At 42.2% G+C, this 19,658-nt stretch overlaps 1 protein-coding gene across 4 annotated transcripts in view; it reads left to right on the top strand.

The window, feature by feature from the left end:
- The window catches only part of LOC110530945 (choline transporter-like protein 5-A), a 96,000-nt gene that overhangs the window by 16,853 nt on the left and 59,489 nt on the right, over positions 1 to 19,658 (top strand). Inside the window, exon 1 of one of the 4 annotated variants that reach the window (XM_090182087.1) lies at positions 17,172 to 18,023. The exons of the other annotated variants lie outside the window; for them this stretch is intronic. The gene's annotated coding sequence lies outside the window, so the exon portion shown is untranslated. Of the gene's footprint in view, positions 1 to 17,171; positions 18,024 to 19,658 lie in introns of those variants that run through there. 4 annotated transcript variants of the gene reach the window in all.

The raw sequence follows: 19,658 nt of genomic DNA, 5'->3' as shown, positions 1-19,658 counted from the left end.
TAGACTTGAAATCAGTCAAAACACCTCCAAACAAGACATGGTGTCAAGAACAAGACAAAACTAGCTTAAACAAGCCAACTACGATTCCACACATGGCAGCTTCTTGTCATTGTTGCTAGCTATCTGACCGTTCAGATTCATGACAAAGCACAAGCACGACTTCCGGCCACATAGATGCACATACATTATTTTCACGACATTGTCAGCCAACGAGTCTATATGTAAAATAAGGTGCTGTATCTAACAAAGTGCTTCAATTCCTTTTCACACGCTTCCTAGAAACGATCTCTATTTTATCGGCAATGGCAGTTTTAATTAGAAGAAATACAAACAGACTTCATCACTTGTTTTCCGGCAGATTTTGTGTAACGTTCCCAGTTGGCATCAACAGAGTTTGATTGTTCCAGAGCCTTAGAGAGTTCTTATGTAATAGCCTCTTTTCGTCTCCCTTTTTCTTCTCGGAATAATGTGAATGTATTTCATTCTGATACATCCCATGTTCCGCTTGCCTTTTTTCCTCCCTCTCTTTTAAGCTTTGATACCGTGACCGTTCTGTCTGGGTTTTTTTCTTCTTCAAAACTCATCTAGCCACACCCCCATCTCCTTACATCTCTGTTTTCGTTTTGCGCCAGACGCTCTCAAAGGATTGTGTTGACAGCCGCTGTCATGAGTTCTCTCTGTCTCTCTCGGTCTCTCTCTCTGTCTCTCTCTGTCTCTCTCTCTGTCTCTCTCTCTCTCTCTCTGTCTGTCTCTGTCTGTCTCTCTCTGTCTGTCTCTCTCTGTCTCTCTCTCTGTCTCTCTCTCTGTCTCTCTCTCTGTCTGTCTCTCTCTGTCTCTCTGTCTCTCTCTGTCTCTCTCTCTGTCTGTCTGTCTCTCTCTCTCTCTGTCTGTCTCTGTCTCTCTGTCCCGTCTCTCTCTCCCTGTCTCTCTCTCTGTCTCTCTCTCTATCTGTGCTTTGTTTTGAAGCCCTGTAGCACTTGTCTCGCACTCCCTCCGGTGGATTGAAGTGAGTCGACCTCTCTCGCCCTGCGATTGCTCTGGAACAAAGATTCACACACACTGCAGCCTCAGCAGAGCTCTCGTTCTCAATCACACCTCAGCACTCAGATGAAACACAGCAGATAGAGGTGATCTACATCCTTCTTGTCAATGTCTTATCTCTTACTTCAATTAGGTTGTCAGAGTCTTTGATTTAACTTGTTGTACTTTCTTTTGGTCAGATAATGGATGATTGACAGGGATGATGTAAATGAAAGCTAGAGTTGCTAAAATGCTTCAGACTGACAACACATTATTGGCTTTGGGAACATAGACATATGCACATCTGTGCCTTCAGAAAGTATTCACACCCCTGAAAATGGATTATATGGCCTACACACAAGACCCCATAATGCCTAAGTGGAATTTTGTTTCTCAACATTTTTACTAATTAATTACAAATTAAAAGCTGAAATGTATTTAGTCAAGTATTCAACCCCTCATCTATGTACCACACACATACAATTATCTGTAAGATCCCTCAATTGAGTAGTGAATTTCAAGCAGCTTTTCTACCACAAAGAACAGAGAGTTTTCCCAATGTGTCTCAAAGAAGGGCACCTAGTGGTAGATAAGTAAAAAATAAATAGAAAAAATACATTGAATATCCCTTTTAGAATGGTGAAGTTATTAATTACACTTTGGATGGTGTATCAATACACCCAGTCACTACAAAGATACAGGCGCCCTTCCTAACTGAGTTGCCGGAGAGGGAGGAAACCGCTCAGGGATTTCACAGAGAGGCCAGTAGTTACCTTGAAACCAGTTAGAGCTTAATTGCTGTGATAGGAGAAGGATGGTTCAACAACATTGTAGTTACTCCACAATACTAACCTAATTGACAGAGTGAGAAGAAGGAAGCCTGTACACAATACAAATATTCCAAAACATTCATCCTGTATTGCTGCAGAAAATGTGGGAAAACAATTAACTTTTTTGTCCTGAATAGAAAGCTTTATGTTTGGGGAAAATCCAATACAACACATTACTGAATACCACTCTCCATATTTTCAAGAAAGTGTTGGCTGCATCATGTTATGGGTATGATTGTAATCGTTAAGGACTGGGGAGTTTTTTTCAGGATAAAAAAGAAAGGGAATGGAGCTAAGCACAGGCAAAATCATAAGAGGAAAACCTGGTTCAGTCTGCTTTCCACCAGACACTGGGAGATTAATTCACCTTTCAGCAGGATCATAACCTAACGCACAAGGTCAAATATACACTGGAGCTGCTTATCAAGTAGACAGTGAATGTTCCTGAGTGGCAGAGTTAAATTCTTTACTTAAATCTACTTGAAAATCTATGGCAAGACCTGAAAATGGTTGTCTAGCAATGATCAGCAACCAATTTGACACAGCATGGAGAATTTTGAAAAGAATAATGGGCAAATGTTGCACATGCTTCTACAAAGAATTGACTCGGGTGTACTTGAACTTATGTAAATGAGATATTTCTTTATTAAATGTTTAATACATGTGCAAAAAAATCTAAACATGTTTTCACTTTCTCATTATGGGGTATTGTATGTGTATAGGTGCAAATGTTTTATTTATATACTTTTTTACAATACTTTTCCATTTTGAATTCAGGCTGTAACACAACAAAATGTGGAATATGTCAAGGGTTATGAATACTTTCAGACGGAACCGTGCACACACACACACACACACTGTGCGAACATACATACACAAACACACTCTCTCCGTCTTCTGCATTCCCATTTTGAGTGAAGATGCCAGAGTTACATAGACACATCTCACAGATGGTTGGACAAGTTCCCAACAACGAGACCCACTGCATTGTCTGTTCTACTTCTTAATCCTCCATCACCCCCTCTTCAAATCTTCACAGCCTTTCAGCAGCAGAAATCTTTTATGCAAAAAGCTGTTATTTCAGCAGCTTAGCTGCCACTGCAGTTTCTCATTACCAGGCTTCTTTTGAAAATAGATCAATTAAGCAGCCATCTGGTGCCTAATTGGGCTTTGATTCCTGTTTTGTTTTGTGCTGAGGCTCTCCTTCAGAGATGTGTGTGTGTGTGTGTGTGCGTGATATGATATGACACTGCTGATATTCATTTAAAAAAAACATTATTTTCATCTCTCTTTCTCTCTCCTTCGCTACTTGATCATGTTCTTGTTTTACTGTAGCAGTGAAGAAGGGTGAATGTGATATCATACCAATATCTATCCTGCGCTGTGGCTACACCGCCACCCACTCAGTCTCTATTACTGTAGGACAATATGTGTTCATCTCATTTACCTTCCAGGCACTCAATCTATTCTAGTCAGATACAACGAATATGATTATCTTTAAAATCACATATTTACTTTAGTTCTAGGCTCTCTGGTTTTGGATTTTTGTTAACAAGCCTATATTTCTCTAGTCATATGTAAACAATAAAAAAATCAAACTATGAGCCAATATTTACCTTTGTGCAACTACTTGGGTCAGTTACACTTTACATTGAATTTGTTTTACTATCCAGATTGATTATAGAGAAATAGTTTTTGTACACATCCCTTATTAATACTATAGGTGTCCCAGGCCCTGACACAGTGCCCTGATTGGATAATATCTGAACGAGCCATAACCAACCTAGCAGAATGAAGAGTTATTTTAACTCTGTAACTAAGGCAAATACCTATGTAAGAATGCTGTTCATTGACTACAGCTCAGCCTTCAACACCATAGTACCCTCCAAGCTTGGGGCCCTGGGTCTGAACCCCGCTCTGTGCAACTGGGTCCTGGACTTCCTGACAGGCCACCCCCAGGTGGTGGAGGTACTGTAGGAAACAACACCTCCGCTATGCTGATCCTCAATACAGGGACCCCACAAAGGTGCTTAGCCCCCTCTTTTGCTCCCTGTTCACCCATGACTGAGAGGCCAAGCACACCTCCAACTTAAACATCAAGTTTGCAGACGACACAACAGTAGTAGGCCTGATTACCAACAATGATGAGACGGGATGTGTTGGCCCTGGCGGAGTGGTGCCTAGAAAACAACGTTCTCTCAACGTCAGCTGAGGGAGCACGCCCCCATCCACATCGACGGGGCCGCAGTTGAGAAGGTGAAAAGCTTCAAGTTCCTCGGTGCACACATCACTGACAATCTGAAATGGTCCACCCACAGACAGTGTGGTGAAGAAGGCGCAACAGCGCCTTTTCAACCTCAGGATGCTGAAGAAATTTGGCTTGCCCCCTAAGACTCTCACAAACATTTACAGATGCACTATTGAGAGCACCCTATCGGGTTGTATCACCGCCTGGTACGGCAACTGTATCGCCTGCAACCGCAAGGCTCTCCAGAGGGTGGTGCGGTCTGCCCAACGCTTCACTGGGGCCACACTGCCTGCCCTCCACGAAAGGATCATCAAGGACATCAAGGTCACAGCCTGTTCACCCCGCAATCATTCAGAAGGCGAGGTCAGTACAGGTGCACCAAAGCTGGGGCAGAGAGACTGAAAAGCAGCTTCTATCTCAAGGCCATCAGACTGTTAAATAGCCATCACTAGCCTGCCTATACCCAGTACAATGCCTTGAACTTAGTCACTGTCTCTAGCCGGCTACCACCCGATTACTGCACTTTAGAGGCTGCTGCCCAAATTTGCATAGACATGGAATCACTTGTCACTTTAATAATGGAACACTGGTCACTTTAATAATGTTTACATACTGTTTTACCCATTTTATACAGTTGAAGTCAGACGTTTACATACACCTTAGCCAAATACATTTAAACTCAGTTTTTCACAATTTCTGACATTTAATCCTAGTAAAAATTCCCTGTCTTAGGTCAGTTAGGATCACCACTCTATTTTAAGAATGTGAAATGTCAGAATAATAGTAGAGAGTGATTTATTTCAGCTTTTATTTCTATCATCACATTCCCAGTTAGTCAGAAGTTTACATACAGTCAATTAGTATTTGGTAGCATTGCCTTTAAATTGTTTAACTTGGGTCAAATGTTTCGGGTAGCCTTCCACAAGCTTCCCACAATAAGTTGGGTGAATTTTGGCCCATTCCTCCTGACAGAGTTGGTGTAACTGAGTCAGGTTTGTAGGCCTCCTTGCTCACACATGCTTTATCAGTTCTGCCCCCAACTTTTCTATAGGATTGAGGTCAGGGCTTTGTGATGGCCACTCCAATACCTTGACTTTGTTGTCCTTAAGCCATTTTTCAACAACTTTGGAAGAATGCTTGGGGTCATTGCCCATTTGGAAGACCCATTTGCGACCAAGCTTTACTTCCTGACTGATGTCTTGAGATGTTGCTTCAATATATCCACATAATTTTCCTTCGGCATGATGCCATCTATTTTGTGAAGTGCACCAGTCCCTCTTGCTGCAAAGCACCCCCACAGCATGATGGTGCCACCCTCGTGCTTCATGGTTGGAATGGTGTTCTTTGGCTTGCAAGCCTACCCCTTTTCCCTCCAGACATAATGATCATCATTATGGCCAAACAGTTATTTTTTTGTTTCACCAGACCAGAGGACATTTATCCAAAAAGTGCAATCTTTGTCGCCATGTGCAGTTGCAAACCGTAGTCTGGCTTTGTTATGGAGGTTTTGGAGCAGTGGCTTCTTCCCTTGCTGAGTGGCCTTTCAGGTTATGTCGATATAGGACGTATTTTACTGTGGATATAGATACTTTTGTACCTGTTTCCTCCAGCATCTTCACAAGGTCCTTTGCTGTTGTTCTGGGATTGATTTGCACTTTTCGCACCAAAGTACGTTCATCTCTAGGAGACAGAACGCATCTCCATGCGTTTGGAAATTGCTCCCAAGGATGAAACAGACTTGTGGAGGTCTACAATTTATTTTCTGAGGTCTTGGCTGATTTCTTTTGATTTTCCCATGATGTCAGGCAAAGAGGCACTGAGTTTGAAGGTAGGCCTTGAAATACATACACGGGTACACCTCCAATTGACTCAAATTCTGTCAATTTGCCTGTCAGAAGCTTCTAAAGCCATCATTTTCTGGAATTTTCCAAGCTGTTTAAAGGCACAGTCAACTTAGTGTATGTAATCTTCTGACCCCCTGGAATTGTGATACAGTGAAATAATCTGTCTGTAAACAATTGTTGGAAAAATGATTTCTGTCATGCACAAGGTAGATGTCCTAACTGACTTGCCAAAATATAGTTTGTTAACAAGAAATTTGTGGAGTGGTTGAAAAATGAGTTTTAATGACTCCAACCTAAATGTATGTAAACTTCCGACTTCAACTGTATATATGTACTCCGGACTTTGCTCATCCTAATATTGATATATATTTACTTTTAGATGTGTGTATTGTTGTGAATCATTAGGTATTACAGCACAATTGGAGCTAGGAACACAAGCATTTCACTACACCCACATTAACATCTACTAAATATGAGTATGCGACCAATACAATTTTATTTGACAACTAGCTACTGTATTATGTACCAAGCTGAGACAGACAACAGTGTGTCAAACTCCCTGTGGAGTTTCATACGGTGCAGAGTGACAGACAGAAGGAGGACAGGGAAGACTGGTAATGAGTCATTGAAGAAGAGGCAGACAGTTGTAGCCTGCCACTTCAGCAAGTGGTGACAGTGATTTAGGTTGACTGGACACCTCACTACTTGTTCAGGTCAACCTGCCTGTTCAGGTTATCTCTCTCCTCAGGTCTGTCACATCGCCAGTGATACTGGAGATCCAGACAAGGAGATGTTGGTGCTCTAGCCTACGTGTATAAATTTGGCTAAGGCGTGTGTATAAATATTAGTATATGCCCTGGAAGTGGTAGTGTGTGTGTGTGAGGATGAATTGATTGTGGTTTTACATCTCTAAATATAAATTGATTGTTGTTACAGTAATTTATTGTTTTTAATCAATGTCTAATGGCTACAAAAAATATATATACAGTGGGGCAAAAAAAGTATTTAGTCAGCCACCAATTGTGCAAGTTCTCCCACTTAAAAAGGTGAAAGAGGCCTGTAATTTTCATCATTAGGTACACTTCTACCATGACAGACAAAATGAGAAAAAAAATCCAGAAAATCACATTGTAAGATTTGTAATGAATTTATTTGCAAATTATGGTGGAAAATAAGTATTTGGTCAATAACAAAAGTTTCTCAATAATTTGTTATATACCCTTTGTTGGCAATGACAGAGGTCAAACGTTTTCTGTAAGTCTTCACAAGGTTTTCACACACTCTTGCTGGTATTTTAGCCCATTCCTCCATGCAGATCTCCTCTAGAGCAGTGATGTTTTGGGGCTGTTACTGGGCAACACGGACTTTCAACTCCTTCCAAAGATTTTCTATGGGGTTGAGATCTGGAGACTGGCTAGGCCACTCCAGGACCTTGAAATGCTTCTTACGAAGCCACTCCTTCGTTGCCCGGGCGGTGTGTTTGGGATCATTGTCATGCTGAAAGACCCAGCCACGTTTCATCTTCAATGCCCTTGCTGATGGAAGGAGGTTTTCACTCAAAATCTCACGATACATGGCCCCATTCATTCTTTCCTTTACACGGATCAGTCGTCCTGGTCCCTTTGCAGAAAAACAGCCCCAAAGCATGATGTTTCCACCCCCATGCTTCACAGTAGGTATGGTGTTATTTGGATGCAACTCAGCCTTCTTTGTCCTCCAAACACGACGAGTTGAGTTTTTACCAAAAAGTTATATTTTGGTTTCATCTGACCATATGACATTCTCCCAATCTTCTTCTGGATCATCTAAATGCTCTCAAGCAAACTTCAGACGGGCCTGGAAATGTACTGGCTTAAGCAGGGGGACACGTCTGGCACTGCAGGATTTGAGTCCCTGGCTGCGTAGTGTGTTACTGATGGTAGGCTTTGTTACTTTGGTCTCAGCTCTCTGCAGGTCATTCACTAGGTCCCCCCGTGTGGTTCTGGGATTTTTGCTCACCATTCTTGTGATAATTTTGACTCCACGGGGTGAGATCTTGCGTTTAGCCCCAGATCGAGGGAGATTATCAGTTGTCTTGTATGTCTTCCATTTCCTAATAATTGCTCCCACAGTTGATTTCTTCAAACCAAGCTGCTTACCTATTGCAGATTCAGTCTTCCCAGCCTGGTGCAGGTCTACAATTTTGTTTCTGGTGTCCTTTGACAGCTCTTTGGTCTTGGCCATAGTGGAGTTTGGAGTGTGACTGTTTGAGGTTGACTTTTATACTGATAACAAGTTCAAACAGGTGCCATTAATACAGGTAACGAGTGGAGGACAGAGGAGCCTCTTAAAGAAGAGGTTACAGGTCTGTGAGAGCCAGAACTCTTGCTTGTTTGTAGGTGACCAAATACTTATTTTCCACCATAATTTGCAAATAAATTCATTAAAAATCCTACAATGTGATTTTCTGGATTTTCTTTTCTCATTTTGTCTGTCATAGTTGAAGTGTACCTATGATGAAAATTACAGGCCTCTCTCATCTTTTTAAGTGGAATAACTTGCACAATTGGTGGCCGACTAAATACTTTTTTGTCCCACTGTATATTTTCCATCAATGTAATTGTCTGCATTATTTCTAATCCCAGATATATATTTTTAATATATATATTCTGTATATTTTATTATTTTCCCCTAACCCTTCCACCCTCCCCTAGTTGGTGTAAATTAATGGACATTGATTTCTATTTGCCAAATATTTTTTTCAGCTGTCTTGTGATGTTTCACAAACGTTCTGAACCTTTCTATTCTCATAGTTTCTACAGACTGTAAATTAAAGATAAACATTGGCTGATAGTCAATGATCCTGTATTGTGTTAATTAGAGCACTACTCATTATGCCTAATCAAGGCACTGTTAATGACATAATGAAGACACAAGCTTGACATCCCTTGTTGTTTGAAAAGATTAATGGAAATATGGAGGGAGGGAGGGATCTGGCATCTTTCTTTGAACGTGACTCAACAAAAATCTATGTTTTATGTGGTTTTGTGTGTGTGGTTTTGTGTCTGTGTATGTGTCTGTGTGTGTGTGTGTGTGTGAGAGAGAGCGAGGATATGAGAGGAAGAGAAAAGGAATGATGAAGTGAGCAGTATACTTTCTCCCACTGCCATAGATAGCAGTGATCTACACAGCCAGTGGATGTGACCTAGTTTAGAACAGGCTGCATCGTATTAAACTTTAATAATTGCTAACAAACTAGATCCCATTACTGTGGGGAGCTCCAACCCTCCCCAGCGTTTTTCTCTCGATTGGTCTTCATCGGTCTAGTTCACTACCTTAGGACTGTAGAGGCAGTTTTAAAACGGCCTTATGGATACGGTGTCCATGTTAGGACATCCTCAGTGTCAGCAGGACTTGTGTTAGTTTCATCAGGAGTTGTCAGTGTCAGCAGGACTTGTGTCAGTCATAGCAGGAGTTGTGTCAGTCTCAATAGAACTCGGACACTGTATATGAAACAGCGACTAAAAGCCGAGCATGGTCTGGGTGATCGTCATGGGTTAAGTGTTTAGAAATGTCAAACATTTCATTGTGATCCAGTATAGCATTACTCAGGATAGTGGATACTAGTGAGGCAATTTAAACTATCCCTCACTGAGAGTAATGACAAGATGATGAGAGAGAGGGGGAGGGGGAGGGAGAGGGAGGAGAGGGGAAGAGGAAGAGAGAGGGAGGGAAAAGAAGAAAGAAAGCGAGAAGGAAGAGAAAATAGAGATTCTAGTATCTGGGCCCTGGTCGAGACGGGGGTGGTTGATTGGCTGTTACATAACGATCCCGCGCTTTGATCATACTCACAGGAAGTAGCAGGATGAGAGGGGAGTGATGTCACATGCTCGCCCAATATTTCAGTTTTTTCCTCCAAGAGGTAAACAGATTTATCTGAGAAGGGAGGCGTCAGACGAGTTAGGGCCTGGTTTTATTTATACCTCCTGTACCGTCATCATATATGGATGCCTCTCTCATTTATTGTTCTTACCCAGGAAATGGGTGCAGCTCTCAAGCCAAATGAGAGAGAGAAGAGAGAGAGAAGAGAGATAGGAGAGAGAGAGAGAAGCTCCCATATCTGCAAAGATGAAACTCTGTTCTTAATGTGTAAGACATCCTGTGGCAGCGTGATAAAGGAGAGACTAACACCCTCCATAATTCAGTTCCAAAATGAATTATTAGCCAGCGTTATATTCCCCCACACTTGGTGCAGGAGAAGGAAAAGGGTTATTACAAACACAGCTGGGTGTATCACCCTCTATATACCACACAGCAAGACCTGTTCTAAATTCACACTGGTGAAAGTCTAATCATAAAGCTTGTGGAAAATAGATGGGAAAGTCTATGGAGCCTAACAGCTTATGATGCCTCAATCATACATTTTACATGGAGGCGCTTAAGACTGATTCTGTAACTCCTCCTGCGTAGATTGAGTCATGAGAATTTCTCTGTTTCTATAACTTTTGTTCCTACTACATCCACTGTCTATTATACGCTGTATATATAAAAGTATGTGGACACCCCTTCAAATTAGTGGATTCGGCTATTTCAGCCACACCTGTAGCTGACAGGTGTATAAAATCGAGCACACAGCCATGCAATCTCCATAAACAAACATTGGCAGTAGAATGGCCTCACTGAAGAGCTCAGTGACTTTCAATGTGGCACCGTCATAGGAAGCCACCTTTCCAACAAGTCACTTCGTAAAATTTCTGCCTTACCTAGAGCTGCCCCAGTCAATTGTAATTGCTGTTATTGTGAGGTGGAAACGTCTAGGAGCAACAACGGCTCAGCCGCAAAGTGGTAGGCCACACAAGCTCACAGAATGCGACCTCCAAGTGCTGAAGCATGTAAAAATTGTCTGTCCTCGGTTGCAAAGTCACTACCGAGTTCTAAACTGCCTCTGGAAGCAACATCAGAACAATTACTGTTCGTCTGGAGCTTCATGAAATGGGTTTCCATGGCCGAGCATCCGCACACAAGCCTAAGATCACAATATGCAATGTCAAGCGTTGGCTGGAGTGGTGTAAAGCTCTCCGCCATTGGACTCTGGAGCAGTGGAAATGTGTTCTCTGGAGTGATAAATCACCCTTTACCATCCGGCAATCCGATGGACGAGTCTGGGTTTGGTGGATGCCAGCAGAACGCTACATATCCCAATGCATAGTGCCAACTGTGAAGTTTGGTGGAGGAGGAATAATGGTCTGGGGCTGTTTTTCATGGTTTGGGCTAGGCCCCTTAGTTCCAGTGAAGGGAAATCTTAACACTACAGCTTACAATGACAATCTAGACGATTCTGTGCTTCCAACTATGTGGCAACAGTTTAGGGAAGGCCCTTTCCTGTTTCAGCATGACAATGCACCCGTGCACAAAGAGAAGTCCATACAGAAATGGTTTGTCGAGATCGCTGTGTAAGAACTTGACTGGCCTGCACAGAGCCCTGACCTCAACTCCATCGAACACCTTTGGGATGAATTGGAACACCGACTGGGAGCCAGGCCTAATCGCCCAACATCAGTGCCCGACCTCACTAATGCTCTTGTGGCTGAATGGAAGCAAGTCCCCACAGCAATGTTACAACATCTAGTGGAAAGCCTTCCCAGAAGAGTAGAGGCTGTTATAGCAAAAAAGGGGGACCAATTCCATATTAATGCCCATGATTTTGGTAGGAGATGTTCGACGAGCAGAATTGTCCACATACTTTTGGTAATGTGTGTTTAGGCTACTTATGCTTATTGCGCCCCATATAAATTCTCAACTTTCTTCCTCCACTACTGCAGACTCCACAACGAACTTCCAAGCAAACAAACCTTTGAACTGCGAACTTTGCTAAATTGCAAACAATTTCAGTTTTTTGATAACGTTCCCGAGACATTGTGGCTTGATGACAACGTTTGCGAGTTGGTAATGGTAGTACAGCAACACTTTTTGACATGTAATTCCGTGTCAAATTTGATTTGATTCGACCTTTTGACATTTAATTCTGTAGCTCTGTCGAAATGGCGCTGTGTGTGTGTGTGTGTGTGCGTGTGCGTACATGCACCCTTGCGCGTGTTTGTGTGTTCCAGTGTGATGTATTTCAGTGGGCCGGTAGTCAAGACAGCTCAGAGCTCTAACCACCTTGAGACAGGACAAAGTGTTGTTCCTCTACCTCACTGTTATTATGACTGAACGAGCCAATCTGACTTCCTTCTTCAATAGATAGAGAGTCATTGACTGTGGGTGTTGGTGTTTGAATCATCTTGTCTGGAACAAAGTGCCTCAATCTATCACTGCTAGTGCTGGGAGGGAAGCCCAACACACGAGAAAGTGCTTCCTCTGTTTTTGTTCCTATATCAAGTCCCTCTGTATCTCAGCTGAAGTTAGCTGTAAGAGAGTTTTATTGTTGTAGCAATGTGGCACTGAAGTAGAATTGTCCGTGTCTCAGCTCAGCCTGATTGAAGACCTGTAGGTTGCTACCTGTATGTGGTGGTGAGATGTGTGTGAATACCAGTGGAGGATTCTCAGAGGAGGAAGGACCATCCTCCTAAGTGAATTTCATAAAAAACATTTAAAAAGTTGTCCTTTTTAGATAAAACTATACTATTCACATCACTAAATAATTTATTAAAACACACTGTTTTGCAATGAAAGTCTACAGTAGCCTCAACAGTGTTCTGTAGGGTAGCGCCATGGTATAGCTAGAGGACAGCTAGCTTCCATCCTCCTCTGGGTACGTTGACATCAATAGAAAACCTAGGAGGCTCATGGTTCTCACCACCTTCCATAGACTTGCACAGTTATTATGACAACTTCCGGAGAACGTCCTCCAACCTATCAGAGCTCTTGCAGCATGGACTGACATGTTGTCCACCCAATCAAAGGATCCGAGAATGAATCTAGTACTGAAAGCATAAGCTACAGCTAGTTGGCACTGCAGTGCATAACATGTAGTGAGTAGTTGTCTCAAAGAGAAAGATAGCAGTTGAAAATGAAGGAGAATCAAGCGAGAGATAGAGATTTCTTAATTGTGTTTCACTTTCAGGTTCACTTACTTAATAGTAGCTAGAAAATGCAGTTAGCTAGTGTATCCTACTCAAACACCCTGCTCAAACAGAGGTATGCTATGTTAGCTAGCTGACTATGACTATCCAACACTACACTGGAACTCTTCCAAGTGAAGGTAAGCTTTTGGTTTTACAAATGTATTGTCAACGGGGCCCACCAGTGGAACTGCTGAACTGCTAAACTGCTTACTGACTATACACTAACATTACTGCATGATTGTAGCAGGTTTACTAACGCGTTAGTTCTATTAGCTATGTTGACTTTGGCGTTACTTTAGCTAATATAGTGACAATTATGGAGGCTGTGTGTAGTGGTTATGATATGGTTTGGCTTGGTAAGATTTTTTTGCCTGGTCATGATGTGTTGAGCATTGAAGTTCACAAACAAAGGGAAAAGGTGAAAGGGGGAGAGCGCATAGATGTGAGAAGGAATATAACGTCGCTGCTATGAAAGTGAACTGTGTTTATGCGTGATCAGGGGTGAATTCATTCTGCCCGATTCTGTTGAAAACAGTTCTTAAATGGATGGCATAGGCAGCAGGTCCTGTGGCCTTCACCAATGTTAACCCTGCGTGGTCTAATAATCCTCCTGACCATGAAAAACAAACACAACTACAGTATTGGGAGCTGCACTGCTGTGAAGAAAATAAGTTCTTACTGCACTGCTGTGTTGTGCTACTCCAGGTAGAAATAGCTGTGGCACCACAAAGTCTTATGGTACAGACACACTGGGAAATCTGACTGGCTATAGGTACTTAGCACAGGTGGAGACTGGTCTTTCTCTTGCTAGAACAAAATACGTTCCTGCTGTGTCCCGACCTGGAACTTGCCATTTCTGCTTATAGAATCGCAATCCTCGTCAGTGGTAGAACATTTGACTTTAAGCCAATCAGAGAGCACAAACCTCCACGTGAGGCAGCTGACAGAAATGAAAAGAAAAGGGAAAAAAGGGCGCTTTTCCCAGTGGGATCCGCCCCCTTTTCATCACGATTGTTCTAACTAAAACAATAAAGCGGCATAATGCATATTTTCTAGAGCAGGTCTTTACATATTTTACATATAGCTAAGAAATGTTGTTCTTCAAGAAGGATTTTTTTGTTAGGTTTAGTTTGATAATGTGCACCTGCTCATTAGTTAGCTAGCCAGGCAGTCACACACACTTCATATGAAACTAAGGGAGGGGCAAGTGCAGGACACAACACTAAATGCTTTACAAAGATAGCTATCTAGCAAGATAAAGAATTAATTTAATTCACTCTCCCATACTGCAAGTGCCAGTTCGCTTGCTAGCTAACGTTAGCTAAAAGGTTAGCAACACTCTTCAGCACAACATAGTTTTCTAGCTACTCCACTGACTCTCGACAGCTAACAGGCATCTGCTTCATTCAAAAACGAATCCATTGTGATTGAATTATAATTTTGCTCGCTACACTATTTATCTAGTTACGGCCATCTGGTTAGCATCAACAAGGTCTTACTACGAATTCTATCTAGCTAGCAATAACATTAGCTACAGCAGGTACACGCCAAACAGGCTACTACCACCTTGTGGCCTGGAGTATTTAAACGAAGCAAATCAGAGGTAAACATTTTCCATGTGAACAACAAAAAGTTGTTCACTCAGGGCAGAGGTGCTAAGTACCTATCGGCAGTCAGATTTCTCAGTGTGTCTGACCCTTTATAGTAAAATGCTACCTCGATTTCTACTCAGTCTGACTATGTCTGACCGCGTTTCACCGTGTTTGACCGTGGCCGTCTAGCTGTGAGAACCCTTAGCACTCACTTGACCATGAGCATCTGTCTGACCATGAGATTTGCCAGCCCAGAGCAGAACCACTCCACTAAACTTTGTCGTCATCCTCTCTGCACACCGCTGCACAGCAATCTTCCTGTAGGAGGAATGCAGACGGTTTGCGATTCATGGGGTCTGCTCCTGACAAGCAGTAATAATGCTAATGTGTGTTTTTACTGTAGGCCAGGGAATTAAAGCAGAATTAAAAACGGAGATTTCCTGGTAGTATATTTGCTGGGGAATGTGTGGTGCGTGGGAGACTGTCTGATAGTTTGGCTGCTCACGATGCTGGATGAGTGACATGAGAGAGCTGAAGAAACTCACACTGGATATTAACTTAAATGACACTACACTTGCTAGACTGGCCTTTATGGTTCAGTTAATAGGAATTCACAGACTCATCACCGCAGATTTCAGCAAAGTTTGGTATAATTGAAGCCGGTAAGATAAGATCCACTATCTTACATTTGCTGACAGTGGTGGGATCTGGACATCTTCAATTCCTTCACTATAAAATTATCTAATCTGCGCGATAGTATGGTGGTCCATTGTGGCATAGCTAGGCTGCTCTGAGACAACTGTCCGCCTGTATTCATTTGAATGTGGTGACCGTTGGAGAAATAGCTTGAGCCGGGCTGAGAATTAGATAAGTATGAAAGCCAACGGTTCAGTATTCTAGAACACTGCTGTGCAGACACGTACACATGTTTTGGACTCGAATAAGCGCCTTAGTCTCACCTGGCTAGCTTGGCCTATAGACCTTGCTTGGTCCATTCGACCTGTACCCCTGACTTGAGCGTAGTACTGAGGAACATAAGGCTAATGTAAACAAGTGTGGCAGGCCAAACTAAACAGAGATTTAGGGGACACCCGCACAGATTGTAGCCATGGTGTCGCTAATGGGATTGTTCCAGGATTAAAGTCCCAGAGTGACACAGTGTGACCATGCCTAAACCATGCAGGGCCTGAATGACGGGTGTGTTTACTAGACTTGAGTTTCAGTACTGAACACATCCACTATGTGGCAGAGAGGGTATAGCTGAACAAACCCGCCTATAGACAAAGAGGTGAAATTTTACTTGATCTATCCATCATACGGCCATTTAAGAGTGATGTCATTAGCTACAGTGCCTTCAGAAAGTATTCACACCCCTTGATTTTTTCCCATGTTTTGTTGTGTTACAGCCTGAATTTAAAATGGATTACATTTAGATTTGTTTGTCACTGGCCTACACACAATACCCCATAATGTCGAATTGGAATGATGTTTTTAGAAATGTTTACAAGTTCATTAGAAATGAAAAGCTGAAATGTCTTAAGTATTCAATCCCTTTGTTATGCCTAGCCTAAATAAGTTCAGTGTGCTTAACAAGTCACATAACATGTTGCCAGGACTCACTCTATGTGCAATAATAGTGTTTAACATGATTTTTGAATGACTACCTCATCTCTGTACCCCACACATACAGATAATTGTAAGGTCCCTCAGTCAAGCAGTGAATTTCAACCACAAAGACCAGAGAGGTTTTCCAATTACTTGCAAAGAAGGACACCTATTGGTAGATGGCACCAAAAAAAAGCAGACATTGAATATCACGTTGAGCATGGGGAAGTGGATGGTGTATCAATAGACCCAGTCCCTACAAAGATACAGGCGTCCTTCCTAACTCAGTTGCTGGAGTGTAAGAAAACCGCTCAGGGATTTTACCATGAAGCCAATGGTGACTTTAAAACAGTTACACAGTTTAATGGCTGTGATAGGCGAAAACCGAGGATGGTTCAACAACATTGTTACTCGACAATACTAACCTAATTGACAGAGTGAAAAGAAGGAAGCTTGTACATAATAAATAATATTCAGAAACATTCATCCTGTTTGCAATAAGGCACTAAAGTAAAACTGCAAAAATGTGGCAAGGCAATTTACTATTTGTCCTGAATACAAAGTGTTATGTTTGGAGAAAATCGAATACAACACATTACTAAGTACCACCCTCATATTTTCAAGCATAGTGGTGGCTGCATCATGTTATGGGCATGCTTGTAATCATTAAGAACAGAGGAGTTTTTCAGGATGAAAAAGAAATGGAATGGAGCTAAGCACAGGCAAAATCATAGAGAAAAGCCTGGTTCATTCTGCTTTCCATCAGACACTGAGAGATGAATTCTGCTTTCAGCAGGACAGTAACCTAAAACACAAGGGCAAATCTACACTGGAGTTGCTTACCAAGAAGACAGTGAATGTTTCTGAGTGGCCGAGTTGACTTAAATCTGCTTGAAAATCTATGGCAAGTCTGATAATGTGGTATTAAAGTTATTACACATACACACCACCAGGTGGTGTAGCACTTGAGTACATATTGGTATCATTGTTAGAGGATTGGGATGCACCCAATACACGCGTTCTGTGCAGCTGAGACTGCCAGCCTGTTACACTATGCATCAGGTTAGTAATAAAGTAATCAGTTTATAAAGAACTACTCCCTCACTCCTTCCAAGGCGTAAAGAGTTCCATGGGTTATTACAAATGGCGACGAGGTAAAAGGACGACGAAAAGATCGACTGGATGCTTGAAAAGTTCAAGTTTACATTCCAGGGACTTCTAAGGATTCACTAACAGGAAGGCTAAAGATAGCAGAGAAATGGCTGCCGCGGTAGGATTTGTATCTTCCTTTGATCATCAGACGCAATCGTGGGAGGAATACTGTGAAGTACTGACAAGGAAAAAGCCAATCTGTTGAGTTCAGTGGGAAGCCAAACCTACAGTCTTATGAGACTGTAGGTTCTGCTTAGTCCTGGTAAGCCTGGAGATCAACACTTTGAGGAGCTAGTGGAGTTGTAAAAAGCACATTTCAATCTGAAGCCGAGGGAGATTGTCAACGGTTAAAGTTGAAGTCAAGGAACAGAAATGCAGACAAGAGTGTTGTAGCTGTGTTGCGTAAACTGGCACAAGTTTGCAGTTATAGGGACAATCTGAAGGAAATGCTGAGATATAGGCTAGTTTGCTTCATAATAATGATAGGATCCAAATGAAGTTATTATCTGAGACTGGACTACTTTTAATAGACCATTGGTTCTTGCACAGCAATGGCGACTGCCAACAAAGGGTGTAAAAGAAATCCAGGGAAAATGTGTGGACAGTGCTAATGTGACCTGGAGACAAGGGACATGCCAGAGAAGTGTGCCCAAGCTAAGCATGCGTCAGAGAGGAACCTGCATGAGGTGAGCACGTGAAGGCATGTTACAGATGTGAAGGTGATCACATGGCAAGTGAGGGCCATTTTCAGGATGGAAAGTGCCTTAAGTGTGATTTAACAAGGACTCATAAAATGAGCATGTAGGGCTAAATCCCCTGCGGAGTTCCAATCCAAAAGGGGGAGGGAAGCAAAAGCAAGAAAAATGAGTTAAAAAGTGTGGGGCACATCACACGTTCTGTTAAAGCTCCCCAAAGCACACACATCCCTGGGTTGCTCCTCTTTTCAGTTCGCTGCAGCTAGTGACTGGAACGAGCTGCAAAAAACTCAAACTGGGCAGTTTTATCTCCATCTCGTCATTCAAAATACTCAATCATGGACACTGTAGCTGCTTCGCGTGACGTATTGTTGTCGCTACCTTCTTGCCTTTGTGCTGTTGTCTGGGCCCAATAATGTTTGTACCATGTTTTGTGCTGCTACCATGTTGTGTTGCTACCATGCTATGTTTTTGTCTTAGGTCTTTCTTTATGTAGTGTTTTGGTGTCTCTCTTGTCATGGTGTGTTTTGTCTTATATTCTTATTTTTATCACAGCCCCCGCCCCCGAAAGAGGCCTTTTGCCTTTTGGTAGGCCGTCATTGTAAATTTTTTCTTAACTGTCTTGCCTAGTTAAATAAAGGTTATATAAAATCAAAACATCAGCGGGGAAGCTGAACAAAACAAAGAGGAAGAAAAGGATATGTTCACAATGTCAGATTACGTTGGCTTCGATCACATTGAAATTGAAAGTCAATGAGTCAGATGTGAAGTTGGAAGTGGAAACAGGGTGCAATGTAACCATAATGAACAGAGTTGTGGGACAGTGCAAAAGTTCCCGACTTAAAGACTTGCTCTCGTCATCTCAAACCGTACACAGGTGAGAGAGTAGAAACATTAGGTGCAGCTAAAGTAACGGTGCAGCACAGAGACACAGTGACTGAGCTACCTGGTAGTAGTCCTATGATACTCTGGACCAAACCTAGCTTGTGGCTGGATAAAATAACTGAAGTTAGGCTGGGGAACAGTCAATCAGATTGATGAGACTCAACAGTGGACATTGGAAGAGATGCTGATAAAGTATGAGCATGTGTTCAAAAAGGAACTTGGAAAAAGGAACTTGGAACATTGAAAGGCCTGCCAGGTAAAAATCTATGTAGACAAGGAGGACACACCAAAGTTTTACAAACCAAGACCTGTGCTTTATGCCATGAAGCCAAACGTAGAGGCAGAGATTGACTTTCACTTGAAAGAGGACATTATGGAACCAGTCAAATTCTTAGAAGGGGCAGCTCCCATTGTGCCTGTTTGGAAACCTGACAATACTATGAGAATCTGAGGGGATTACAAACTGACTGTTAACATCCTATCTGTTAGTATCCTAGTTGGAGCGGTATCCAGTTCCAAAAGCAGTGGATCTATTTGCAAACCGGGTTGGTGGACAGAAGTTCAAAGTTAGATATGAGCCATGCATATCAACAGATCAGTCTGGATGAGGAATCTTAGAAGAATTGTACAGTGAACACACACAAGGGGTTGATTGTGTATAAATGTTTACCTTCTGGTGTCTCCAGCAGTCCTGATATTTTTTTAGATGACTATTGAGGTGTACTTTAAGAGATTCCACAT

This window comes from Oncorhynchus mykiss, chromosome 8 (genome assembly GCF_057628025.1).
Source record: "Oncorhynchus mykiss isolate SJ-2025 chromosome 8, ASM5762802v1, whole genome shotgun sequence".
Lineage (NCBI taxonomy): Eukaryota > Metazoa > Chordata > Actinopteri > Salmoniformes > Salmonidae > Oncorhynchus > Oncorhynchus mykiss.
The sequence above is the reverse complement of the archived record's forward strand: the minus strand, read 5'-3'. Positions and strand labels throughout refer to the sequence as shown.